This window comes from Macaca nemestrina, chromosome 5, assembly GCF_043159975.1.
Source record: "Macaca nemestrina isolate mMacNem1 chromosome 5, mMacNem.hap1, whole genome shotgun sequence".
NCBI classification, from domain to species: Eukaryota; Metazoa; Chordata; class Mammalia; order Primates; family Cercopithecidae; genus Macaca; species Macaca nemestrina.
In genome coordinates, this window is record NC_092129.1 from 16160200 (window position 1) to 16187524 (window position 27325).

Sequence of the window (27325 nt, forward strand, 5' to 3'; positions counted from 1 at the left end):
TCGAGGTTGCTGCACCACTGGACTCCAGCCTGGGTGGCAGAGCAAGATCATGTCTCCAAAAAAAAAAAAAATACATTTATTAAATACATTCAGGGTGAATATTCTCTAAAACAAGTATTTGGTAAATGTAGCAAACGGATTCATTGGCAAATTACCTTTTAGCAAATTGGACTGCTTTCCATTCCTATTAGGGATATTATAACGATTAAACGAAGTATTGCCAAAAATACTTAGCGTAATTCTGAATACTCCTTAGCTGTAATCCCCCCGCCAACATTCATAATTCAAGTCCTGCCTATTCTTTCTCCTGAATATTCCCCATTTCTGCCCACATAATCATTGTCCTTTTGTAGCCTTTCACTAGCTTTAGGTATACTATTGCAGTAGTCACTTGTTTGGTCCCTTGGCTTATTCCCCACTAATTTTATTTTCTACTGTACTGCAAGGGTGATCTGTCTACCACATAAATTTTAAGTTATCATCTATGTCAAATTATCATCTGTTGCCATGAAAACAGTGTTTATGGCATACCACCTTCATGATTTGACCTAGATAGATAATCGGCTTCATACCTTTTCACCTTTTCCATTTATCTTCTAGTACCACTGAGGTATTATAGCTTCGTAAACATGCCATTCTTTTTGAAAAACTATCAAATCTCTGTGCATTTGCCCTTCTAACTGGCATAGTACATTCTCCCTTCTTGTTTCCTGGCAAAATTCTTATTTATCTTTCAAGTTTTAGCTCAAATGCCACTTTCGTGTAAAGGTTTCCCTGATTTCCTCAGATTTAGGTGTTATTTCTAGCCTTCCACTTCTTTTTGTACATGCTTCTATTATAATGCTTACATTATTGTAGTTGTTTGTTAGTCTGTCATTCTAATAGACTGTTATCTTCTTGAAGGAGCAGACCATGTCTTTTCATCTTTTATATACTAGATCCAAGTATAATGCCTAGAATATAAGTTATCAGCATTAATTGAATTAAAAAAATTTAAAAATCTGTTTACAACTCTCTCTACTGCCTGCCCAACAGCCCTCCATTACATAGCAGTAAGCTAAGACCCAAAGAAATAAAGCTGTTTAGTGAGAACACATGCCTCCAAACTCCAGATTTATTACTTTTACTCCTATACTTAGGGAATCTTCTGAGCAGCGTCTATATAAGTAGTCATTTCTGTTGTCAGAAAGACTTGTCACTGTTTTTTCATTCATCTTTAAGGAGTAGGTAGAAGGGCATAGTGATTTGACAAGAGTGGCAGTATTTTCTTTCTTATTCAATCATTTAGATACTTTATTTGTTTTCTAGTAAATTTGGTTGAGTTCAAGCTAAATTTTTTTTTTTTTTTTTAGAAATTATTTTAATAGAGATGAGGTCTCACTATATTGTCCAAGCTGGTCCCAAACTCCTGGGCTCAGGCGATCCTCCTGCCTCAGCCTCCCAAAGTGCTGAGATAACAGGTGTGAGCCACCATGCCCTGCTAAATTATTCTTTATGAGACAGGGTCTCACTGTCACCCAGGCTGGTATGCAGTGACCCAATCTCAACTCACTGCAGTCTTGACTTCCCAGGCTCAAGCAATCCTCCCACCTCAGCCTCCTGAGTAGCTGGGACTACAGGCGTGCACCTCTACACCCAGCTAATTTTCGTATGTTTTTAGAGACGGGGTTTCACTATGTTGCCCAGGCTGGTCTGGAACTCCTGAGCTCAAGTGATCCATCTGCCTTGGCCTCCCAAATTGCTGGGATTGCAGGTGTGAGCCATGGCACCTGGCCTCAAGCTAAATTATTCTTTTTGTCATCCCTTCTCTTTCCTTCACTCTTAGATAACTCAGTTTTCTTAACTACTGTAGGGTCAAATGTCTGAATCATTTGGTCCAGTGGTCCTCAACCAGGGGTGATTTTTGCCTCCCTAGGGGACATTTGGCAAAATATCTGGAGGCATTTTTGATTATTACATCTTACAATGCATAGGGCAGCCCCTACAGCACAAAGAATTATCAGGTCCAAAGTGTCAATATTGCAGGTGTTGAAAAACCCTGGCCTAGTTTAAAGTAAATTTTTACCCAGCCCCTTCATCCAGTCTCTTGCCTTTATGAAACCATGATGGAAAAGAAACTCATTCCCTTTCACAGGGATTTGGAAGGCCTAAATAAGTATGACAAACTTTAGAGGCAATTGCTGTCAACCATACAAAGTCCCAAAAGGCTTTATGCAGGTTTCTGCAGTTTCTCCATAGAACCTTCCTGGGTACAAGGTAGGCACATAAATATTTATTGCCTAAATGAATAGTAATAAAATAATTCTTGGCCAAAAGATGTATTTCATGTCTTTTATTTTTTTCTCTTTAAACTAAAGGAAAGTCAGATTTATTATGTGGTGAGAGATGAATTTCCTGAACAGAGATCTCTCTATTCGTTTTAACCAATTAATTTACTCGGTTACTCAGAGAAGCAAAACTTTTCTGAAACAACTCTTCCACTTCTGTAAATTAGCAGTAATAGTCTTAAAGAAGGAACCGGTGAGCGTATAAATTAAAGATGATGTTTGAGGAACAAAAAATTAAAAAAACTTTCAGAATAGAGTAACATTAGAACTGATGCCTGAGCTTTCCAGGACCCTCATTTAAATTACATATCCAGAATTGATACCGGAGCATTTCCAATGGATTATATTACAGATAGGCAGGAGGAGACCAAACACACATAGAGTAAGGATAGATAAAATTCCCAATTTAAATAATTAAGATGCAAAATCTCAGAAGCAAGGTATCTATTTGGATCAACATATCTCAGGGTAGTTTCCCCTGGCCCCAAAGTTTATTGCATTTTAATAATCACAGCGTAAATCACATTCCAGAAAAACTCCCACTAGAAAGCTTTTTACTGAGACTGGGCAGGGTGGCTCATCCCTGTAATCCCAGTATTTTGGAAGACCAAGGTGAGATAATTGCTTGAGCCCAGAAGTTTGAGACCAGCTTGGGCAACATAGTGAGACCTTGTCTCTACAAAAAATTAAAAATTAGCGAGGCGTGGTGATGTATGCCTGTAGTCCCAGCTACTCAGGAGGCTGAGGCAGGAAGATCGCTGGAGCCCAGGAAGTTGAGGGCGCAGTGAGCCATGATCACCACTGCACTCCAGCCTGGGTCACAGAGCAAGACCCTGTCTCAAAAAACAAACAAATGCAGAAAACTTTGCTATTGACACTGGATTCTCCTAGATTTTGCCTTACTTTACAGCCTCATTCCAGAGGCCAGAAAAGACTACTTATTCTCAGATGTATAAATATAGATGTCCTATTTCTTCATTTTCTCAATAAAATGTATTTTTCCAATTTTAAAAGTTTTAAATGCATAGCATGAAAAATATGGAAGACAATAAAGAAAAATAGAGCATTCAGTCTCACCCAGTTGAAGTCAGGATTAACATTCTAGTCCATTCTGTTTCTAGAAAATTTTTCTGTAAATATATTACATAGAGAAAGTAATGTCCTAGTTTTTTCACTTTGCATTAAAACAAGCATTTTCCATGTAAATTAAAACTCTACATATACATTGTTTTAATGGCTGCAAAATATGCTGTGTTGTGGACATATGATAATTTACCTAACCATTTTCCCACTGTTGGCCAACAACAGAATCGTTCAAATTTTATATTATCATATATATCACACTGAGCATTTTTAGGCTGAAAATTTTGCTCCATTTTGGATCCTATCCTGAATTTTTCAAGGAACTTACTTTATAGTTCACTGTTTGATATCACCAGTTCTTGGTACATGGCATGTTCTTTCTCCACAGAAGAGAGAATTGCATGTAATACTCATTCTGCCTAGTTTGCTCTTCCTTTCCCTGTCTCTTTTTGCCCAGTTAACCCACTCTTTTCTTTCTTAAAGATTTCAGTAAGTAGGAGTAGGGACCTTCCTGTGACAGTACTTACTCAAAATACTATAAAATTGGAATAGGAAAAAGATATTTTAGTAGAGATTTTTTTTGTTGTTCGTTTGCTGTTTTTACTTGAAATTCTGGGATACATGTGCACAATGTGCAGGTTTGTTACATAGGTATACATGTGCCATGGTGGTTTGCTGCACCTGTCAACCCATCATCTGGGTTTTAAGCCCCGCATGCATGAAGTATTTGTCCTAATGCTCTCCCTCCCCTTGTCCCCCACCCCTCAACAGGCCCCGGTATTTGTTGTTCCCCTCCCTCTGTCCGTGTGTTCTCATTGTTAATAGAGGTTTCATATGTTATAATTACATCAACTTAACTGTTATCTCTTCACTCAGTCACCTATTTATTTTACTTCATTTTATTTTATTTTATTTTATTTTATTTTATTTTATTTTATTTTTGAGACAGTCTCACTCTGTCACCCAGGCTGGACTGCAGTTGCACAGTCTTGGCTCACTGCAACGTCTGCCTCCCGAGTTCAAGCAATTCTCCTGCCTCAGCCTCCCAAATAGTTGGGATTACAGGTGCCCGACACCACACCCAGCTAATTTTTGTATTTTTAGTAGAGACGGGGTTTTGCTATGTTTGGCCAGTGTGATCTCAAATTCCTGACCTCAGGTGATCTGCCTGCCTCGGCCTCCCAAAGTGCTGGGATTACAGGCGTGATCCACTGTGCCTGGCCCTGTCGCCTATATTAAACATGCATTTTATTGCTCAGTTCTAAGCTTTTTGTATTATTTTAACTTTTTATTAACTCACTGATATTTATAAAATCCTATGTTAAATGATGTGGTTGATTTTTTTTTTTTTTTTTTTTTTAAGAGTAAGACATGGTCCTAGACTCCAGTATTATATAATTGACCAATAAGCTATAAGTTTCTTGACATTAGGAATCATATTCTACAGTTTCCTTTTTTCTTTTAAGACAGGGTCTTGCTCTGTTGCCCAGGCTGGAATGCAGTGACACAATCACACTTCACTGCAGCCTTGACCTCCTGGGCCTAACCGATTCTCCCACCTCAGCCTCCTAAGTAACTGGGGCCACAGGTATGTGCTACTGCTCCTGGCAATGATTTTTTTTTTTTTTTTTTTTTTTTTTTTTCCGAGACTGAGTCTTGCTCTGTCGCGCAGGCTGGAGTGCAGTGGCGCGATCTCGGCTCACTGCACGCTCCACCTCCTGGGTTCATGCCATTCTCCTGCCTCAGCCTCCTGAGTAGCTGGGACTACAGGCTCCCGCCACCAATTTTTTTTTATTTTTGTAGAGATGGAGTCTCCCAATGTTGCCCAGGCTGGTCTTAAACTCCTAGGCTTAAGAGATCCTCCCAGCTGGGCCTCCCAAAGTGCTGGGATGGATGATAGGCATGAACCACCATTCCCGGCCTGTTTCCTTTTTCCCTTTGCACAGTACCAGATATATGGTTGGTACTGCAGAAATAATTTCCCCCTGCCCTCTACGTTGATCATTTGATGACCAAATAGTGTCCATCTAGTCACTTATTTATGACTTGTACAAAACATTCCACTTTCTGAGGTAGACAGTGATATTCTGAAGCCATAGGTAAGAGTAATTTTCAGTTTGTTGAAAGTGAACATTCTTTGTATAAAGTTCGGCCTGTCAGGAAATAGCATGCTACTGTGTTCTTTTAAGATTATTTTTAAAAACCTTTGTATATGTGTGTTTTTACGCTTTAAAAAAAAAAAAAAAAAAAAAGTAGTGAGAAACTACACCTAGTAGTCTCACCAGCTGTTTTCAAATCAGAACTGGGGTAATCTAGTTGTAATTTATTTTCACAAATTTATGAGAACAAGAGCTGATATTTTTCTTACTTGAATTAGCAGGTAATTTCATTCTCCATTCCTCTTTAGCAGGGAAAATCTAGCCTTAGGATGAAAATGTGAACCAGAGCTCCTTGCCAAGTCTGCAGAGCAGTACAAAGATTAGTTTTATGAATGAAGGAAAACACTACTCATTTTTCTTAAGCAACTGCTTACTTCTGCATTTGTATAAAATGTTTTTAGACTGAAAACTCATAGAGAAAGGGGAAGGATCCTCATTCCAGAATATCTGCTCCCCTGTACTTAGCATATTCATAGTCTTTCAATACTTAATTTATTAAAGATGTTAAAGACTTTGGCACTTGGCTTACAGTCTTCCTCCTTCACCTGAATTCCTGCCCTCATCCTGAGTGAATTCATCACCCAAGTAGACAGCCCATCTAATACTATTGGGAAGGGAAGGTTATTCTGTGTTATGTATTAGTCTTTACGTTATGCTAAAGTATGGTGTTACAATTCTCCTTTGCAGACCCAAAATTAACAATAGGCTGAATCATTTGATCATCATTCCCTCTGACTGTAACGTAGCTTTTGTCCTTTCCTGTTTTGCTTTACAGTTTTGGGTGTAGTTCATCTGATAGGGTACATTTCTAATATTTTTTTAAATTAATATTTATTCAATCAAAAAGAGCATGTCTTAGACATCATGGGATGAAATGATAACTGAAGGAAAATAACTCCTAAAAATAGTTACCCTATTTAAAGAAGCTTTTGTAAATCAAAGTAATCTCTAGTTGTAATTCAGGGCCAGAGGTCTTAGGCCCAGGTCCCTTGAGTTTTTTCATTCTTGAGTTTCCCAGCTTCCCCCTTCTGCTCTCAAAGATTTTCTAAAAACATACTCTTTTTTTCCCCTGTAGTAGCAGGGAAAACAGCACTATTTGGGTGGGGAATAGTGATGGGGCCTATTGGTATGTATAGGTCATTTATTGAATGATAGTAGAGCATTCCGGTAAGTGTTTAAACTCTGCAGCCCAATTTCCCTACTTATCTGCTCCATAACTTGAGCAAATTACTTTCTGTGCCTCATTTTTTCTGTCTGTAATAAACAAATAATAATAGTAGTACCTATCTCATAGTGTTGTTGTGAAGATTGAATTACATATATTAAATGAGTTAACACCTTAGACTGCTAAGCACTCAATAACTGTAAGCTATTCACAATTTAGAGGCAGCTTCTCCATTTCCTAAAATATACTTATTCATCAAGAAGAATGATATAATAGTGAAAGGTAGGAGTTTTTAAAATTCTGTTGATTGGATGTAAAAAGTAGATTCTTAGAATTTCAAATAACCCAAGAAATTATTTATACCATTAGTTCTTAACCAGTAATATGCATCAGAATCATTTATGAGGTGTTGTAAAGATACATTTATCTAGGCCCTTTCTTCTCATATCTACCAAGTCAGAATGCCCACAGGCAATTCCAGTGCAGTCTTCCTGTCAAGACCATTGAAATGATCCAAGTCTTTAAATTTTATGATGAAGAAATTGAGACTCAGAGAAAGTAAATGACTAGTGGCTTGCTGGGCCGGGCGCAGTGGCTCACGCCTGTAATACCAGTACTTTGGGAGGCTGAGGCAGGCGGATCACTTGAGGTCAGGAGTTCGAGACTAGCCTGGCCAACATGGTGAAACCCCGTCTCCACTAAAAACACAAAAATTAGCCAGGTGTGGTGGCATGCACCTGTAATCCCAGGTACTTGGGAGACTGAGGCAGGAGAATCACTTGAACCTGGGAGGCGCAGGTTGCAGTGAGCCGAGATCACGCCATTACACTCAAGCCTGGGCGACAGAGCAAGACTCTGTCTCAAAAAAAAAAAAAAAAAAGGTTCTTACCCCATAAGGTTATTGTGAGGATTAAATGAAATAAACCATGTGAAATACCAATAACACTATGTCTGGTTAAGTGTATCTATAATCACTATATATGATTGCCTTAGAGAATATTATTTTAAAGAGAAAATGGCAAGTATACATTGTATATTTTTCCTCCTTAGCTAACAAATGCTATGTTTGGTAAAAACAAGCACAATTATCTATCTGTTGAAGTTGAAGCTCACACAACTTTTACTATTTAAGGTTGTTTTCTTTACTGTTATTACAAGAAAATAATTATGCTCAAGTCATATCTGTCTCATTTCCCTGTAGGTGACCATGCTTTGGGATTTTCATAGTTTGAGTAATTCCTATGGGCTCTACCACCCAGCAAGTTAAAGAAGACAAGATTCCACCCCCAGGGGGTTGTGGTTCTGGGAATGTGAGCAGCTTGTTTTCATGAGATCTGCACCTTGATCTGGCCTGCTATTAGGATCTGTGGTGGTGGTGGCTGTCTTGTTTTAGTTGTTTCTTTTACACAGATTTTTGTAAGTTATTTGCATATAAAGATTTTTGAAAAGTGAATGTTTTATGGGGGCATCTTGCTTATACAAAGAAAAATTAAAACTATTTTAAAATAATCACTCATGTGTTACACTTATCTGTTCTAAAATAAATGAAAGTATTAATGTTGTCTGGAAGGAAAATGAAGACCAGGAAAATAGCTATGCTCTTAATGTTTTAAAATAAGGTAATATTATTCTCTGTTTGAAAGGAGCCTTCTAAGGAATTACCACAGTCTCATACACAATCGACTTAAATGCATTCTTTATCTTTAAAAGGAAGCAGAATAGGATCATTGAGTAAATCAGTCTTGTCTGGTGTAATCATATACTACACAAACACATTATTCTGTAGTCAGGAGGGGAAGGGGACATTTGAAACAGGACTTGCCCTTGAGGAGGCCTTTTTCTGTTTAAAGAATAGTGCAATGAAAGACCACACAGTAGAAGATAACAAAATATCTTCCATGCCACCCCAACTTTTACATTTTCTCATTCTCCTTTGTTCTCTAAGGACATCTGTTGTAATGATTATTCTGTAAAACTCATAGGTACCTAGCAGAAGCCATATCATATTTCATTTATTATTTTGTCTACTTATTGTTTAATATCATGCAATTGTGGGTTTTTAAAATATTCTGTTTATAAAAGATATGAAAGTATGTTATAGAAAATTTATTAGTTAACTGTAGATATCTAAAGAGTAAAAGTTTCAACTCTGAATTTAATAACATTATATCCTAGGAAGCCCAGTAGACTTTTATTAACCTACATCTTAAAAAGATAAATATACTAAAAAGAGATACTTAAAAAGAAGAATTTTCCTTTCTATATTAATTGCAGTAGATTTTTAGATACTTTAAAATAATATAGAAATAGATAAAAGTAGTGTTAAGACATTTGAAAAATTAATGGGAATATATATTTTGCTGTATGGTTCTGAAAGTACTAATTGGTAACTGAATTAAATCAAAATATCAGAGTTGAGATTAAAATAAAGAGCTAAAATAATCTCTTCAGAAACTTAACAGAGATCTTTCATTTGTACCAAATTTAGTAAGATTTGCCTCAATTCAGTTTCATTTGTGGTATATATCGATTTTTTAAAATGTCACATGTACAGTGGCTTATGCCTGTAATCCCAGCACTTTGGGAGGCTGAGGCAGGTGGATCATGAGGTCAGGAGATCAAGACCATCCTGGCTAACACGGTGAAAACCCTTCTCTACTAAAAATACAAAAAAAGGTCGGGCGCGGTGGTTCATGCCTGTAATCCCAGCACTTTGGGAGGCCGAGGCAGGCGGATCACCTGAGGTCAGGAGTTTGAGACCAGCCTGGCCAACATGGCGAAACCCCATCTCTACTAAAAATACAAAAATTAGCCGGGTGTTGTGGCAAGCGCCTATAATCCCAGCTACTTGGGAGGCTGAGGCGGGAGAATCACTTGAACCTGGAAGATGGTGGTTGCAGTGAGCCAAGATCGTGCCATTGCATTCCAGCCTGGGCAACAGAGTGAGACTCCGTCTCAAAAAAAAAAAAAAAAAAAAAAAGTCATGTAAGCATTTGAAAGGCATTCTTAATTATGAACAATAGTTATGTGAGGTTTTGGAAGATCCAATATAGATGCATTATTTCAAATGTTTTCAATATTTCAATAATTGGTTTGCTGTCTATATTGTGGATGCAATTCAAAATTCAAGATTTTTCTTTTTATTAGAGATTCTTTACATTGCCATCCAATTTCAGCCTAAGTTGATCTTTTGGGGATTTGTGGAATTTATGTTTGAAGGGTTTTTTAAAATTTTTTTATGAAAAATTTTAAACATATACAAAGACAAAGCAAATAACATGAACCTCCAAGTTATGTTTGAGTTTTTAGTAATATGTTACTACAGGTACTGTGATTGTTGATACAACACATGTTCAGGAACTCAAAAAACACTTGTTGCTTAATGCACACTTGAAAGAATTTGTCAGAGACTAGGATTGCAACCTCTGCTTTTTTTTGCTTTCCATTTGCTTGGTAGATCTTCCTCCATCCCTTTATTTTGAGCCTATGTGTGTCTCTGCACGTGAGATGGGTCTCCTGAATACAGCACACTGATGGGTCTTGACTCTATCCAATTTGCCAGTCTGTGTCTTTTAACTGTGGCATTTGGCCCATTTACATTTAAGATTAATATTGTTATGTTTGAATTTGATCCTGTCATTATGATGTTAGCTGGTTATTTTGCCCATTGATTGATGCAATTTCTTCATAGCATTGATGGTCTTTACAATTTGGCATGTTTTTGCAGTGGCTGGTACCGGTCGTTCCTTTCCATGTTTAGTGCTTCCTTCAGGAGCTCTTGTAAGGCAGGCGTTGTGGTGACAAAATCTCTCAGCATTTGCTTCTCTGTAAAGGATTTTATTTCTCCTTCACTAATGAAGCTTAGTTTGGCTGGATATGAAATTCTGGGTTGAAAATTCTTTTCTTTAAGAATGTGAATATTGGCCCCTACTCTCTTCTGGCTTGTAGGGTTTCTGCAGAGAGATCTCCTGTTAGTCTGATGGGCCTCCCTTTGTGGGGAACCCGACCTTTCTCTCTGGCTGCCCTTAACATTTTTTCTTTCATTTCAATCTTGGTGAATCTGACAATTGTGTATCTTGGGATTGCTGTTCTCGAGGAATATCTTTGCGGTGGTCTCTGTATTTCCTGAATTTGAATGTTACCCTGCCTTGGTAGGTTGGGGAAGTTCTCCTGGATGATATCCTGATAGGAGAATGGAACCAACTTCGTTCCATTCTCCCTATCACTTTCAGGTACACCAATCAAACTTAGATTTGGTCTTTTCACATAGTCCCATATTTCTTGGAGGCTTTGTTTCATTTTACTCTTTTTTCTCTAAACTTGTCTTCTCACTTTATTTCATTAATTTGATCTTCAATCACTGATACCCTTTCTTCCACTTGATCGAATCGGCTATTGAAACTTGTGCATGTGTCACGAAGTTCTCGTGCCATGGTTTTCAGCTCTGTCACATCATTTAAGGTCTTCTCTACACTGTATATTCTAGTTAGCCATTCGTCTAACCTTTTTTGAATGTTTTTAGCTTCCTTGCGATGGGTTAGACCATGCTTCTTTAGCTTGGAGAAGCTTATTATTACTGACCTTCTGAAGCCTATTTCTGTCAACTTGTTAAAGTCATTCTCTCTCCAGCTTTGTTCCGTTGCTGGCAAGGAGCTGTGATCCTTTGGAGGAGAAGAGGTGCTCTGGTTTTTAGAATTTCCAGCTTTTCTGCTCTGGTTTCTCCCCATCTTTGTGGTTTTATCTACCTTTGGTCTTTGATGTTGGTGACCCACAGATGGCGTTTTGGTGTGGATGTCCTTTTTGTTTATGTTGATGCTATTCCTTTCTGTTTGTTAGTTTCCTTCTAACAGTTAGGTCCCTCAGCTGCAGGACCGTTGGAGTTTGCTGGAGGTCCACTCCAGACCCTATTTGCCTGGGTATCCAGCGGAGGCCGCAGAATAGCAAATTTTGCAGAACAGTAAATATTGCTGCCTGATCCTTCCTCTGGAAGCTTCGTCCCAGAGGGGCAACCCACCTGTATGAGGTGTCTGTTGGCCCCTACTGGAGGTGTCTCCCAGTTAGGCTACACGGGGTTCGGGGACCCACTTGAGGAGGCAGTCTGTCCGTTCTCAGAGTTCAAACACCATGCTGGGATAACCACTGCTTTCTTCAGAGCTGTCAGAGACATTTAAGTCTACAGAAGTTTCTGCTGCCTTTTGTTCAGCTATGCCCTGCCCACAAAGGTGGAGTCTACAGAGGCAGTAGGCCGTGCTGAGCTGCAGTGGGCTCTGCCCAGGTCGAGCTTCCCGGCCACTTTGTTTACCTGCTCAAGCCTCAGTAATGGCAGACGCCTCTCCCCCAGCCAGGCTGCAGCCTTGCAGGGTTGATCTCAGACTGCTGCACTAGCAGTGAGCAAGGCTCTGTGGGTATGGGACCCGCTGAGCCAGGCACAGGAGAAAATCTCCCGGTCTGCCGGTTGCTAAGACTGTGGGCAAAGTGCAGTATTAGGGTAGGAGTGTCCCGTTTTTCCAGGTACAGTCTGTCACTGCTTCCCTTGGCTAGGAAAGGGAAATCCCCCAACCCCTTGTGCTTCCCAGGTGAGGCAATACCCTGCCCTGCTTCGACTTGCTCTCTGTGGGCTGCACCCACTGTCCAACCAGTCCCAATGAGATGAACCAGGTACCTCAGTTGGAAATGCAACTTCTACATCGATCATGCTGGGAGCTGCAGACCGGAGCTGTACCTATTCGGCCATCTTGGAACAGAAACCCCCACTTGAAAGAATTTGTGTACATCAAAATTTTTAAAAATCCCTCCATTTCCCAATCTATGACAGAATATATTGTAAAAGTTTGGTGGTAAGCCAATTTTTGGACCTATAAATGTGTTTTTCATAGAAACAGTCTTAAAATGGCTATTAGGTTTTCAGGTCAGCTCTCCGTAACTTATCTAATTCATAGTTCAGGGAAATTTACCCATCATTTTAAACATTGTTTCAGTGAGAAAATGCCTCCTTCAAAAAAATTTTTTTCTGGCGGGGCGCAGTGGCTCACGCCTGTAATCCCAGCACTTTGTAATCACCTGAGGTTGGGAGTTCGAGACCAGCCTGACCAACATGCAGAAACCCCATCTCTACTAAAAATACAAAATTAGCCAGGCGTGGTGGTAAATGCCTGTAATCCCAGCTACTCAGGAGGCTGAGGCAGGAGATTTGCTTGAACCCAGGAGGCGGAGGTTGCATTGAGCCAAGATCACGCCATTGCAGTCTAGCCTGGGCAACAAGAGTGAAAGTACGTCTCAAAAAAAAAAGAATTTTTTTTCTTTTTCTTTTTTTTTTTTTAAATTAGACTCTCATTCTGTCGCCCAGGCTGGAATGCAGTGGCACAATCATAGCTCACTATAGCCTCTAACTCCTAGGCTCAAGTGATCCTCTTGCCTCAGCCTCCTGAGTAGCTAGGGCTACAGGTGCACACCACAATGCCTGGCTAATTTTTAAAATTTTGTTTTCTTTAGTTTTTTAGAGGAGGGCTCTTGCTTTGTTGCCCAGGTTGGTCTCAAACTCCTGGCCTCAAGTTTGCTTTTTGCCTCCCAAAGTGCTGGGATTATAGGTGTGAGCCACCACACTCGGCCAGAAAATGCCTCTTTTGCAATTAGAATACTAGGGAATACCACCACTCATCTTCCTCTCTATTAAGAAAGGGGGATGGGAAAATGAGTAGTCAAGTGATCTTGTAATAGAGATTTTGTCTGTGATGGGTCCTTAGCTCTCTCAGCAAAAGTAGCAGGAACTCAGAGTAAACAGCTGGGGGACAGAGTATACTTCGTGTATACCCTTCCGAAATTATTCCTCTGCTAGGGGGAGTTGAGGAGTCAAGCTCTCCTATAACAGGTATCTTGTCTATGAGGGCTCCTTAGCCCTCAGCAAATGTATCAGGAACACTGAGTGTTGGAGGACGAGAGTCTACTCTCCCATGCCATTCTGAAATTATTTACCTCTTTCTCTGCTGACAGAGTTAGTTTGTGCTTTTTTATTTAAGCCTATTTTTTAAAAGAACAGAAAGGAAACCTCCCTTTATAAAACAAATACTGTGTGATGTACCTAAAGCTTATGTTTCATAGACTTTTTAAAAAGAGGGCTGATTGGCGTAAGTTTCTGATATGGGGAAAAATCATTTTCGCAGGCTAAGACATGCCTCAGACAACAAGAAAAGATTCCTGACTGTTAAAACATAAAATTGGAATATATGCATAGGTACTAAACTGCCAGCCAGCTAGAATCAGGTTGTTGGAATAATGCTTATAGTGAACCTATAAGTAGTATAACCTTTTAGTATCTGGGAATGACAGATGGGAGCAGAGAGGAGTGCCACTGCTTCTGTCTCACCAACCTACATTCTCTTCCAATTTACCTTACATTTCTACTCTTCCAAAATCCTTTTCTAAGCAAGATTATGGAGCCACAAAACGGTGCTAATGAATTTCTCCTCATTTTGTATATATATATAAAATAAAAAAAGTAGTAGAGGAAGTGCTTTGTTGACAAAAGGGGAAGATTCCGAAAGAATGCAGTGGCCGAAAACAAGACCCACTCGGAGGAACCCTAAATATTACAATGTTCTGTGACCCTGAGCAGGTCACTTAACCTCCCAGGATAGTCTGTAGAATGAGTGATTGAAATAAATCAGCCCTGTTCCTTCTAGCTCAAAAATGAAAGTTCCATATTGTGAATAGTTGTCCTAGATCCTGCAAGTCTTCAAGTGCTAATGTGGTGTGGCTCTTATCCTGTCAGCTAATATAGGCTCCAATTTTACATGTCCTCCAGAGAATGCATGTGCTTGTGAGTGACTTCACAGCAGGCCCCCAAAGCTAGTTAGCCTCATTTTTCAAAGGCAGTAATGTCAGTACCCTTATATGGGAGAATTAGGTATACTTTGTGATGAGGCAACTAGAGTTCCCACAGAATGGCATACTGCAGCTTTCCCACCTGGGATCCATGTTCCCATTAGATAAAGAAGGGCCTACTGTATGTCAGTTACCACACTACTTTACATATGTTACTATATTCATTATTCATTTATTCATTATTCTTCACAATAACCCTGAGAGGTAGGGGGATTGTTCTCATTTTACAGATGAGGACATTTCCCAAGAACTAGTTGGTGGTGGAGCTAGTGAATGGTAAAACTGATTTGAAACCTCCTATGAAGGGAATGAAACCAGGGATCCCTTCATTAAACCTGCCCATCAAACTGGCTAAGGGAGGGAAACCAAAAAGCCTTTTACTGCAGTTAGCTTTATACTCACCAACAGCTACAAGCAACTCAACTCTGGCTCCTCTGCCTGTGGGACCTGGCCCCTGCAGCCAGCTCATGTGCCCAAGACTCCCCCTACCCCTAAATCCAGGATAGGCATGTTCCCCCTAGCCCTTCTGAAGTTTCAGGTGAATACCCCAGAACTTTCACAAGGCTTCCCATCTAGGAAATCTAGGCACCTCTAACCTAGAGGATGTAACTCTTTTAAGTTCGATGTTAAGACCCTACTCTAGTAGAATCCTTCAAAGCAGGAAGCCCTTCTGTGCTATTGGTGGTGCTGAGAGGTGCCAGATAACATGCTACCCTGCCAACTAGTACAACTCAGGGAAAAACCTACCTGAAGATGATAAGAGAAATGAAAATAAAATCTTGAAGAACTACAGTTGTCAGGTGATCCTGCAGAGGAGTCTGGCCCACAGGAGTTTTTTCCTACATCAATAACTTCAAAGATAGCTGTTAATACTTCTAGATCTCCGAATTCCTAACAGGAGATGAGCATCCAAGTTTAAGATTATCAGGCTCAGAAACTGCCAGAAATAACTTAGATCTCAAAAGTATGTTCCTGGGACAAGCAGCATAGCCTTACCTGGGAACTTGTTGAAAATACAGACTCTTGGCCGGGTGCAGTGGCTCACACCTGTAATCCCAGCGCTTTGGGAGGCCGAGGCAGGTGGATCACGAGGTCAGGAGATAGAGATCATCCTGGCTAACACACTGAAACCCTATCTCTACTAAAAATACAAAAACGAAATTAGCTGGGCGTGGTGATGGGCACCTGTAGTCCCAGCTACTCGGGAGGCTGAGGCAGGAGAATGTCTTGAACCCGGGAGGCGGAGTTTGCAGTGAGTCAAGATCGCACCACTGCAATCCAGTCTGGGCAACAGAGCAAGACTCCATCTCAAAAAAAAAAAATATATATATATATATACACACACACACACACACACACACACACACATATATATATATATATATATATATATATATATACATACAGGCTCTTGGACTCCATCCCAGACCTACTGAATGAGAAGTGGAGCCCAGAAATCTGTGTTTCAACAAGATTCTGATGTACACTAAATTTTGAAAACAACTGTCCTAGGACTATGAACAATGATCCCAGGTTCCCTACATTAAACTGCAACAGTATTAAACTGCAACAGTTTCCTGGGGCTAGACGACCGCTCCATCTCCAATATAGTGCCATTGCTAGAGATACGCCGCTCTCTCAACCAAGACTACTGCCTAGAACCTCATTTGTTTCCTTGAATATTCCTAGGAAAATATTTGGCAGAATGGCAGATGATTGGTAATGATTGAATTGAGGTTAAAAAAAAATTAATTGTATATGATAGGGAGAATTGGAAGTAATTTACATGCCTATTTTTAGGAGTTTGCCTGAAAGTAAATTCCATGAGGATTAGGACTAACACTGACCAACACTATGTTCACTGAAGTCTCATTATCTACTATAGTGTATTTAATATTTGTTGATTGAATGAATAAATGTACATACACATTTCAGTCCTGAAGTAAAATGCAGCCATTAAAAAAGATGTCTTCTATTAGCAATCTCACTCCTACGTATTTACTCAAAAACCTGAAATTCAATGTTTATAGCAACTTTATTCATAATTACCAAAAACTGGAAACAACCCTATTGTCTATCAACTGGTAAACAGATCAACAAACATTCATATAATGTACATCCATAGAATAGAATACTACTGAGCAATAAAAAGGACCAAACTACAAATATATGCAGAAAACATGGATGAATTGCAGGGGCATTAGGCTAAGTGAAAGAAGCCAGTCTCAAAAGGCAAATGTATGATTCCATTTATGTAGCATTGTCGAAAAGGCAAAACTGGACTGGGCCCAGTGGCTCACGCCTGTAATCCCAGCACTTTTTGGGGGGGGCCAAGGTGGGCAGATCACCTGAGGTCAGGAGTTTGAGATCAGCCTGGCCAACATGGTGAAACCCCATCTCTACTAAAAATACAAAAATTAGCCGGGCGTGGTGGCAGGCGCCTGTAATCCCAGCTACTCTGGAGGCTGTGGCAGGAGAATTGCTTGAGCCTGGGAGATGGAGGTTGCAGTGAGCCGAGATCATGCCACTGCACTCCAGCCCGGCCGACAGAGTGAGACTGCCTCCAAAAAAGCAAAAAAGGCAAAACTGTAGGGATTGAAAATAGTTCAGTGATTGCTAGAGAAGGAGCAAGTGCCTCTAAACTATAATCAGGCACAAAGACAGTTTGAGGGTGATGGACCTGTTCCATATTTTGATCATGATGGTTACATTATTGTATGCATTCATCAAAACTCATGGCACTGAATGCTAAAAAAGGTTAATTTTACTGTACATACTCAATATACAATATACTGTGTATACTCAATATACTTTTTAAAAATATATACTAACGTTTTTAAAAAATGATCTTGAATAAATGTACCTTGATACATACGTAAGTGAAAAGGCAAGTTAAATGTTTTTCTAAAAACAAAACAAATGTCATCCATATACATGTGTGTAAGTTCACGTGTATCTCTGGATTATATAAATTTATTTAAATGCCTAGAACAAGATGTGAAAGAATATACTTCAAACTTATAATGGCAATTACCTCTAAGAGGGTACTAGATTTGGGGAAGTGATTTAAGGAGACCTTAGTTTATGGGTTGCTGTTTGAATTATTTATAAGAATATATTTCTGTATTGTATAATTAAGAAGTAAACAACATTTTAGAGAATAAAAAGATAAATGCCAAAAATGTCAATAGTACTTGTCTCTGGCTGGTGGAGCTAGAAGTGTCTTTTATTCTATTTTTTTCTTTCTTTCTTTTTTTTTTTTTTTTTTTTTTGTCTGAGACAGTGTCTGTTGCTCAGGCTGGAGTGCAGTGGCACAATCTCAGCTCACTGCAGCCTCGACCTCCCATGCTCAAGCTATCCTCTTGCATCATCTTCCTGAGTAGTTGGGACTATAGGCCCATATCACCACACCTGGCTAATTTTTTGTATTTTTTGTAGAGATGGGGTTTTGCCATCTTGCCCAGGCTAGTCTTGAGCTCTTGAGCTCAAGCAATCCACCTGCCTCGGCCTCCCAAAGTGCTGAGATGACAGGTATGAGCCACCCCACCTGGCCTATTTTATTTTTGCTTATTTGTATTTTCTAATGTTTCCATAGTATAAACAAGTTCCGGTTTTGTAACTAAAAAAACTTAGTTATCTTAAAATACAGGGGTGAGGGAACCCAGCAAGCATATACATATTAAAAGCTTATACATATTAGAAATGTAGACGTTATAAAAATATTCCAAACAAAGTTTCACTGAAAATGAATTTGAATACTCCTAGAATAGTGCTTCTCAAACATGATGTCCATACACATAACCTGGAGTGCTTGTTGAAATGCAGATTATGATTCCAAGGATTTGCATTTTTGACAAGCTTCCTCTTGATTCCAGTGCTGCTGGTCCATGGACCACACTTTGAATATCAAGGCTCTAAAACTGTGCTGTCAATACAGCAGCCACTAACTAGCCACGTAAGGCTGTTAAGCACTTGCAATGTGGCTAGTCCAAATTGAGATGTACTATAAGTGTAAATACACATTGGATTTTGAAGACAATTTTTGTAAAAGGATAACATATCTTAATCATTATTTTATACTGATTACATATTGAAACTATTTTTGGACACATTGTGTTAAATAGAATATTAAAATTAATTTCACCTTTTTTTTTTTACTGTTTTAATATAGTTACTAGAAAACTTAAAATTTTATTTGTGATTTGTATTTTTGGCTTGTGTTATTCCTATTGGACGGCGCTGGTCTAGAATAACTGTTAATAGGATTTTACTTGTATTAGCTTCACATTGGGTCTTAAATCACCAACATAATGCAGGAAAAGGATTAGCACCCCATTAAAGACCAAATTGACAACTTATGTGTATTAATATGAACATACCTAGGAATTCTCAAAATCTATAGGTGGAAGTTGAGACAAATGGAAAAAATAGAATTTTCACCTGGAAAGGAACTTTGATGTCATCAAGTTCAAACCCCTTGTCTTACAGAATTATTTATCAACCTGGCAAAAATGTATTTGGTACTTAATGCATTCTAGATAAGTATTGAATAAGTACGTCTGTGATAGGTGAGTAAGGTGAGGTGCCTACCCTGGAGAAGCTAAGAAGGATTGTATTAGACTGTAACAGCACTTATAAGGCATGCTGACAGGCATGCCCTCCAACACAGAGGCAGAGGCAAATACGGGCTCAAATTTTTGTTTTGTTTTGATACAGAGTCTCACTTTGTCACCCAGGCTGGAGTGCAGTGAGGCAATCTCTGCTCACTGCAACCTCCGCTTCCTAGATTGAAGCGATTTTCCTGCCCCACCCTCCCAAGTAGCTGGGATTACAGGCACCCATCACCACGCCTGGCTAATTTTTGTATTTTTAGTAGATATGGGGTTTCTCCATGTTGGCGGGGCTGGTCTCGAATTCCTGACCTCAAGTGATCCCCCCAACTTGGCTGGGATTACAGGCATGAACCACCATGCCCGGCCAGATTAATTTTTTTTAGGAAGAATCAGAGAAGCTCCGGCACTTTGGGAGGCCAAGGCAGGTGGATCACGAGGTCAGGAGATCGAGACCGTCCTGGCTAACATGGTGAAACCCCGTCTCTACTAAAAATACAAAACATTAGCCAGGCGTGGTGGTGGGCGCCTGTAGTAGTCCCAGCTACTAGGGAGGCTGAGGCAGGAGAATTGCTGGAGCCTGTGAGGCAGAGGTTGTGGTGAGCTGAGATCATGCCATTGCACTCCAGCCTGGACGACATAGCGAGACTCCCTCTCAAAAAAAAAAAAAAAAAAGAAAAAAGAAAAAAAAATCAGAGAAGCTCCACTCAAGAGAACTTTTAAGTTTCCCCAGGCTTTATAGCTTCTGTTTTAAATTAATGGTAAAAACAAGGCTTTAGGATTAATTATTTACTTATAAATCAATGTAGAACATGCTCTTCCCTGTCTTTTCCCACACAAAATAGATATGCCCTCTATTATCAGAAAGCAAAGAAATTTAGACCTGAGACACTTTGAAAGTTTGAACAGCGTTGATGGTACAGATGGTACCAGAATGAAATTTGGAGTGTAGCAGTAGCATAGTCAACCTTCAATTATATGTGCAAATGAGGGACAAGAATTGCTGAGATGATTAAAAGCATGAATAAAACAAAACGCTTATTTTAGCTATTATTTTAAAAGACTTATTCATCAGGAATATCTTATACCAGAGGCTTTATGAGAGAAATTTGTTCTTGAGTTACATTTTCCTTCTGTGAAAGATTGAAGAGACAAATTTGGGATAAATAATAACGTGATTATGAAAATTCTTATTACTTTGAGGTAGAATGGGCTGAAAATATGAATAGCCCTTTGATTTTTCTTTTTTTTAGTTAAAATCTGGGTCCCTCTCATAATATTTCATTCATTTATAATATATTAGTAAAGGGATCCAGGTTTCTTTGGTGTGTATTCTTTTTTTCTTTTCTTTTTTCTTTTTTTCTAAGACAGTCTTGCTCTGTTGCCCAGGCTGGAGTACAATGGTGCCATCTCAGCTCACTGCAATTCACCTCCCGGGTTCAAGCGATTATCCTGCCTCAGCTTCCTCCTACCTCACCTTCCCAAGTAGCTGGGATTACAGGCGCACCACCACACGTGGTAAATTTTTGTATTTTTAGTAGAGACAGGTTTTCGCCATGTTGGCCAGGTTGGTCTCGAACTCCTGGCCTCAAATGATCTGCTTGCCTCAGCCTCCCAGAGTCCTGGGATTATAGGCGTGAGCCACCATGCCTGACCTGGCATGTATTCCTAACTTGTGGGGAAATTACTTCAGAGTACAAGCCTTGCTCATTACATGTGCAGACTCCTGGCCCTCGTAATCATGGATCGGCCGTAATTTGAACATTTGTATTATTCACTCTGAGCCAATATTTAAAAAATTATCTAGATTTGAAAACAGTCAAACCTACCTGAGAATGGCACCATGGACTTTGTCCAAAAGTGAAAACTGCCTACAGCCATTCAAAACCAAAACTTGAACTAAGCAGAATAAACAGTTCTACCTAAGAATTATAACATTTTCCTCTGTTCTTAAGAGGAATCAGAACAACATTTTTAAACCCTTAAATGTTGTCTAGGAACCAGTGACTTAGTTTGGTTAATTTTGCTTCATTCATACCAAAACAAAACAAAAAAAGAGAGTATTGAGTCTTTGGTTGGTTTTGAATATTCCCAATGATTATTTTTTGACATCTCGTTCCCATACATGAACAGTAATTACTTATGGGAAGTGGCCTAATTTTCTTAAATAATAATCTATGATAACACACACACACACACAGAAAAAAATCATTGTTGTTAAAAATGTGTCAGTTGTAAAGATACGTGTCCTTTGAATCAGCATGTTGGGAGATGCAGGAGATTCCTGCCTTGGAACACCTGCCTAAAGATTCCATTTAACAAGGGAATTTTGTATGATGAGATACTTGCAAAAGGTTTGGATTCTGGAAAAATATATACAAGTCTTTTCCTAGGCGGGAAAATACACACACACACACACACACACACACACACACACACAGACCCCTAAGGAGTCCAATGTAATTTTATTTCTCAAATTCCTGTTTCTCAAATACAAAGTTTTAGGAGAATAAGACAATTTAGGAGAATCAACACACTATTCATGTCTTGTAATACACCAAGATTGTTTTTCTATTTTCCTGAGTTACATCAATAGAAAAAACATAAAATGACAATTAGTCTCCCTGTCACTTCATCAGAGGTTTTATGGATTTGTAATTTTCATGTATAGCACATTCATGACATAACTTACACCCTTATTTATTTGAGATGGTTTTATTAGATGATACCTACAGGCTATGAAAAAAAAAATCTTTTCTAAGCTTTCTATATGAGGCAGTCATTGTAATGCTTCATGGTATTTTTGAAAACATTTCTAATATTCCAGCCTCTAACAATAAGCATTTTTTCCTCTATGACATTAATTTACTCCTTAAAGTTTTCTCTTCAGCTGTAATCTTAGGGTAAATGGGAAATAGACATAAGCGCATTTAAATGTATCATGCACTGATTCTCTTGTGAAGGTAGTCTTGTAATGAGGAAGGAATTCAAAACAGAACTTGTTTTCAGCTCTGCAAATGTGCAAGAAAGCTACAAACCTGCCAATATTCCATTCACATTTAGCTACACATTTCTGAGACACATCTATCTTTACTAGAGGGCAGGATTTGCTATCTCTCTGGAGTAGCATATGCATAATAAAGATGGATAGACATTGATAATTACTTGCATCAAAATGATGCTTTCTTTGTGTACCTAAATTTAGGAACAAAATGTTAGAAAATTGTTTCAAAAGTGCCTTGGTTAAAAATACCAACTATATCAAATCTAATCTACTCATTCTCCTACTCTCCTCATCCACTGCTTCATACCTTCTCATCCTCAAGCCACCAGGACTTTTTCTCCTATCTTCCTTTTCAGTTTTACTTACTATTTCCCTGAGAAACAGGAGTAATCAGAGAAGGACTTCCACAGACCACCTCCCCCACCACCATATAGAGTCACCTACTTGTAACTGTGCCTTGTATTCTCTGTCTTCCATCTGTTCTTATGAATGAAATGTTCTGAGCTGTATCCTCGCAACTTGTGCACTAGATCCCATTCCTTCCCCTACTCAAAGAGTGATTCAGCAACTTTCTCCTCTCCCCTGCAGCATCACTCCCACCCTCTCTATTGGATCATTCCCACAACCAGCTTGGTGGAAGCAATGATCAGCCCACTCCCGGATTCTTGCAGTAGCCTCCTGCCTGGTCTCCTTTTAGCCCCTGCTCCCTTTCACTCTATTTTCATCGCAATAGCCAGAATGATTCCATAAAATCCACTCTTGCTCAAAACCCTCCAGAGGCTTCTCATTCACTGAGTGTAAAAGTTAAAATCTTTAAAGAAAAAAAAAAAAAAACACCCCAACCCTAGTTGGTCTTCCCTGCCCTCTACTTTTTCTTACTTCTCTAACCTAATATCTTACTCCTCTCCCTCAACTCTTTCTGCACCAGCCACACTGATTTTATTTTTCCTAGAACACCCTGGCTAGAACTTCCACCTAGCCCCAGATTTTCTAGTTTTCTAGAACCCCCACTACTTGCCCTAGATTTTCATCTAGCTGGTTCCCTTACCCTTTTTTGACCTTTCATCTTTCATATCGTCAATGAGGCCTTTCCTGTCCACTCTTTAGAAGTATAACTGCCCCCACCTCCCCTACTCTATTTTTCTCAGTTACACTTATCTCCATGTTGTGAAATACCATATATTTTTACTTGTTAATTGTTGTTTATCGTCTGTCACCCCCCTCAGCCCTACCCCAGGTAAGGTGCTTGAGTGGTTGGGGTTGTTTTTTTCCTTTTTACTCCCGTCCCATATTACTGGTGTATTCCTAGAACATGGTAGGTACTTATAAATATTTGTTGAAAGAGTGAATCTGTAAGAGTATAACTGGAAAATGACCTAGGAGTATCAGTCATGCAGACAGAATGTTTTTTAATCTGTTTCACCAATTCTGTTTTTGTTTGCTTGTTTGTTTTGTTTTGAAGATAGGGTCTCACTCTGTTGCCCAGGCTGTAGCAGTGGCGTGATCTCGGCTCACTGCAACCTCCACCTCCCAGGTTCAAACGATTCTCCTGTCTCAGCCCCCCAAGTGGCTGGGACTATAGACACGCACCATCACTCCCAGCTAATTTTTGTATTTTTGGTAGAAACAGGTTTTTCCCATGTTGTCCAGATTGGTCTCGAACTCCTAGCCTCAAGTGATCCGCCCACCTCAGCCTCCCAAACTGCTGGGATTACAGGCATGAGCCACCGCGCTGGACCCAATTCTGCTTTATAAACATAATTTAAATACAGTTTTAGCTTCACTATGGGCATTCCTCTTTCTAGGAATTGTGGGACTCTCCCTCTTATATGCAGTTGACCCTTGAACAACACGTGTTTGAACTATATGGGTTCACTTACACGCAAATTTCTTTTTTTTTTTTTTTTTTTAGAGACAAGGTCTCCCTTTGTTACCCAAACTGGAGTACAGTGGCACCATCATAGCTCACTGCAGCCTCGATCTCCTGGGATCAAGGGATCCTCCTGCCTCAGCCTCCTGAGTAGCTGGACTACAGGTTCACGCCACCATGCCCAGCTAAATTTTTTTTATTTTGTAGAGATAGTATCTCGCTATGTTGCCTAAACTGGTCTCAAACTCTTGGCCTCAAGTGATCCTCCTGCCTTGTCCTCCCAAATTGCTGGGATTTATACATGTACACCACGATGCCCAGCCCACAGATTTTTTTTCAATAAATACCTTGGAAAATTCTTTGGAGATTTTTGACAATTTGAAAAAACTTGCAGGTGAATGTGTAACCCAGAAATATTGAAGAAATTAAGAAAAAAGTGTGTTATGAATGCATAAAATATATGTACATACTAGTCTATTTCATAATTTACTAACATAAAGTGTATACAAGTCCACTATAAAATTTAAAATTTATCAAACCTTACACACAGACCATACTATGGAAGATTTCTAGTGGAAAGAAATGTAAACAAAGAAAGATACAGTATTAAGTCATAACTGCATAAAAGTAACTGTACTGCTCTAATAGTTTTATAGCAACCTCCTGTTGCTGTTGCAGTGAGTTTATGTTTTGGGAGTATCCACTTAAAACTCTATGTGATGCTAATCAATCATCTTTGAGTGAACAGTTCGCCTCCAGTAAATTGCGTATCTCAGTAAAAAGTGATCTCTAGGAGTTCTCGAGTATTTTTTTTTATCGTGTTTAGTTCAATGCTATAAACCCTGGATGTGTGGGACCATGGGGCCCATATGAAGTACCACTAGTGATGCTGGAAGTGCTCCCAATAAGCAGAAAAAAGTTAAGACATTATGAGAAAAGGTTGAATTCCTTGATATGTCCCAGAGATTGAGGTCTGCAGCTGCAACTGCCTGCCATTTCTAGATGAATGAATTCAGCCTAAAGACCACTGTAAAAAGACACAGTGGCTCATGACTGTAATCCCATGCTTTGGAAGACTGAGGTGGGAGGATCACTTGAGTCCAGGAGTTCAAGACCAGCCTGAGCAACATAGCAAGACTCCTGTCTTTATGGGGAAAAAAATTAAATAAAATAAGTCTCATGTTAAAAAAAAAAAAAAAGCCAGGCATGGAGGTGTGCACTTGTACTTATAGTTCCAGCTATTCAAGAGGCTGTCCTCCAGTGACCTGTGATTGCACCACTGCACTCCAGCCTGGACAACAGAGCAAGACCCTGTCTCTTAAATAAAAGAAAAGGGAACTTGTGAAGCCATTACTGCAACTATGCCAGTGGGCATGAAAACTTTACACTTTTTGCGAAATACAAAGTATGTGTTAATGGACTGTTTATGTTATGGGTAAGGCTTCGGATCAATGGCAGGCTATTAGTAGTTAAGTTTCAGGAGAGTCAAAAGTTATATACAAATTTTGAGCTGCATGGTGTGAGGACCCCCGCATTGTTCAAGGGTCAACTGTACTTTAAAAGAAGTATACCATGAGAAAATTATGTATTTTAATACTTTCTGAACTTTTATACTTTCAATAGGTTGCTGTTAAAAATTACTTTGACGGCCGGGCGCGGTGGCTCAAGCCTGTAATCCCAGCACTTTGGGAGGCCGAGACGGGCGGATCATGAGGTCAGGAGATCGAGACCATCCTGGATAACCCAGTGAAACCCCGTCTCTACTAAAAAATACAAAAAATTAGCCGGGCAAGGTGGCGGGCGCCTGTAGTCCCAGCTACGCGGGAGGCTGAGGCAGGAGAATGGCGTGAACCCGGGAGGCGGAGCTTGCAGTGAGCTGAGATCCAGCCACTGTACTCCAGCCTGGACGACAGAGCCAGACTCCGTCTCAAAAAAAAAAAAAAAAAAAAATTACTTTGGTTCAATGTAGACATTCAGCCTATTTATAGTTATTCTTATGGTCCCTCTTTAGAGATGATCTGCTATAAATTTCCCTCTTAAGTGCTGTTTTAACTGCATTACACACATGTTGATATGTTGTCTTTTCATTATCATTCAATTCAAAATATTTTTCTATAATTTTCCTTGCAATTTATATATTTTAAGTTACTTAATTTCCAAATATTTGGGAATTTTGCAGATTTATTTTCTATTGATTTCTAAGTTAATTTTATTTTATTTTATACTCAGAACATAATGCCAATTGTTTTAAATTTTTTGAGACTTGCTCAATGGCAACTGACACTCCGATAACTGTCAAATACACATTTTTTTTTCCCCAATGCACATGAAACATCATTAATAAAGACCATTATCTTTTCGTGTTTTCCATTATATGTTGAACATATTTATGCTAGCTATTTTAAGGCTTTTCCTATTCCGTCATCTTTGGCAATTCTGAGTCTGTTTCTGCTGACTGATTTTATGCTAGTTATGGGATATGTTTCCTTGCTACTTTTTATGTCTAATAATTTTTTACTGGTGTTGGACATTGTGATTACCATGTAGTTGTGTGTCTGCATTTTATCTTTTTTCCAAGAACATTCACTCCCAGCATGTAGTTGAAGGTTAACTTGATCCTTTCAAGCTTGTTTTTTGTTGTTGTTGTTGCTGTTGTTTTGTTTATTTTTTGAGACAGAGTTTTGCTCTAGTTGCCTAGACCGGAGTGCAATGGCACAATCTCAGCTCACCGCAGCCTCCACCTCCCGAGTTCAAGCAGTTCTCCTGCCTCAGCCTCCTGAGTAGCTGGCATTACAGGTATGCACCACTATGCCAGGATAATTTTGTATTTTTAGTAGAGGCAGGGTTTCCACATATTGGTCAGGCTGGTCTCAAACTCCTGACCTCAGGTGATTCGCCTGCCTCGGCCTCCCAAAGAATTATTGGGATTACAGGCGTGAGCTGCTGCACCCAGCCTCAAGCTTGTTTATATGCTTTCTTAAGATGGTTCTAAAGTAGACGACAACAAAGTTTTTATTTAAAGAGCCAGATAGTATTTTAGCTTCTACAGTTCCTTTTGCATATGTGTTTGTACAACACCTTAAAAATGTAAAAAACATCTTTTGCTTGTGAACCATACAAAACCAGGCTTTGGGTTGGATTTGTCCTGTGGGCTGGAGCCACCAATTGCTGTTCTAAAGAATTCTTTAGGGCTACTTTAGCCATACTTTTGTTATTAAATACTCTT

General features: G+C 39.3%; 1 protein-coding gene and 1 pseudogene across 9 annotated transcripts in view; one reads left to right on the forward strand and one right to left on the reverse strand.

Annotated features, from left to right (window-relative positions):
- The window catches only part of LOC105492085 (spidroin-1-like), a 115554-nt gene that overhangs the window by 7733 nt on the left and 80496 nt on the right, over window positions 1-27325 (forward strand). For 4 of the 9 annotated variants that reach the window (XM_071096332.1, XM_071096331.1, XM_071096330.1 and 1 more), the window contains one exon: window positions 7936-8243. The exons of the other annotated variants lie outside the window; for them this stretch is intronic. The gene's annotated coding sequence lies outside the window, so the exon portion shown is untranslated. Of the gene's footprint in view, window positions 1-7935; window positions 8244-27325 lie in introns of those variants that run through there. 9 annotated transcript variants of the gene reach the window in all.
- Window positions 5352-6147, reverse strand: LOC105492087 (uncharacterized; annotated as a pseudogene).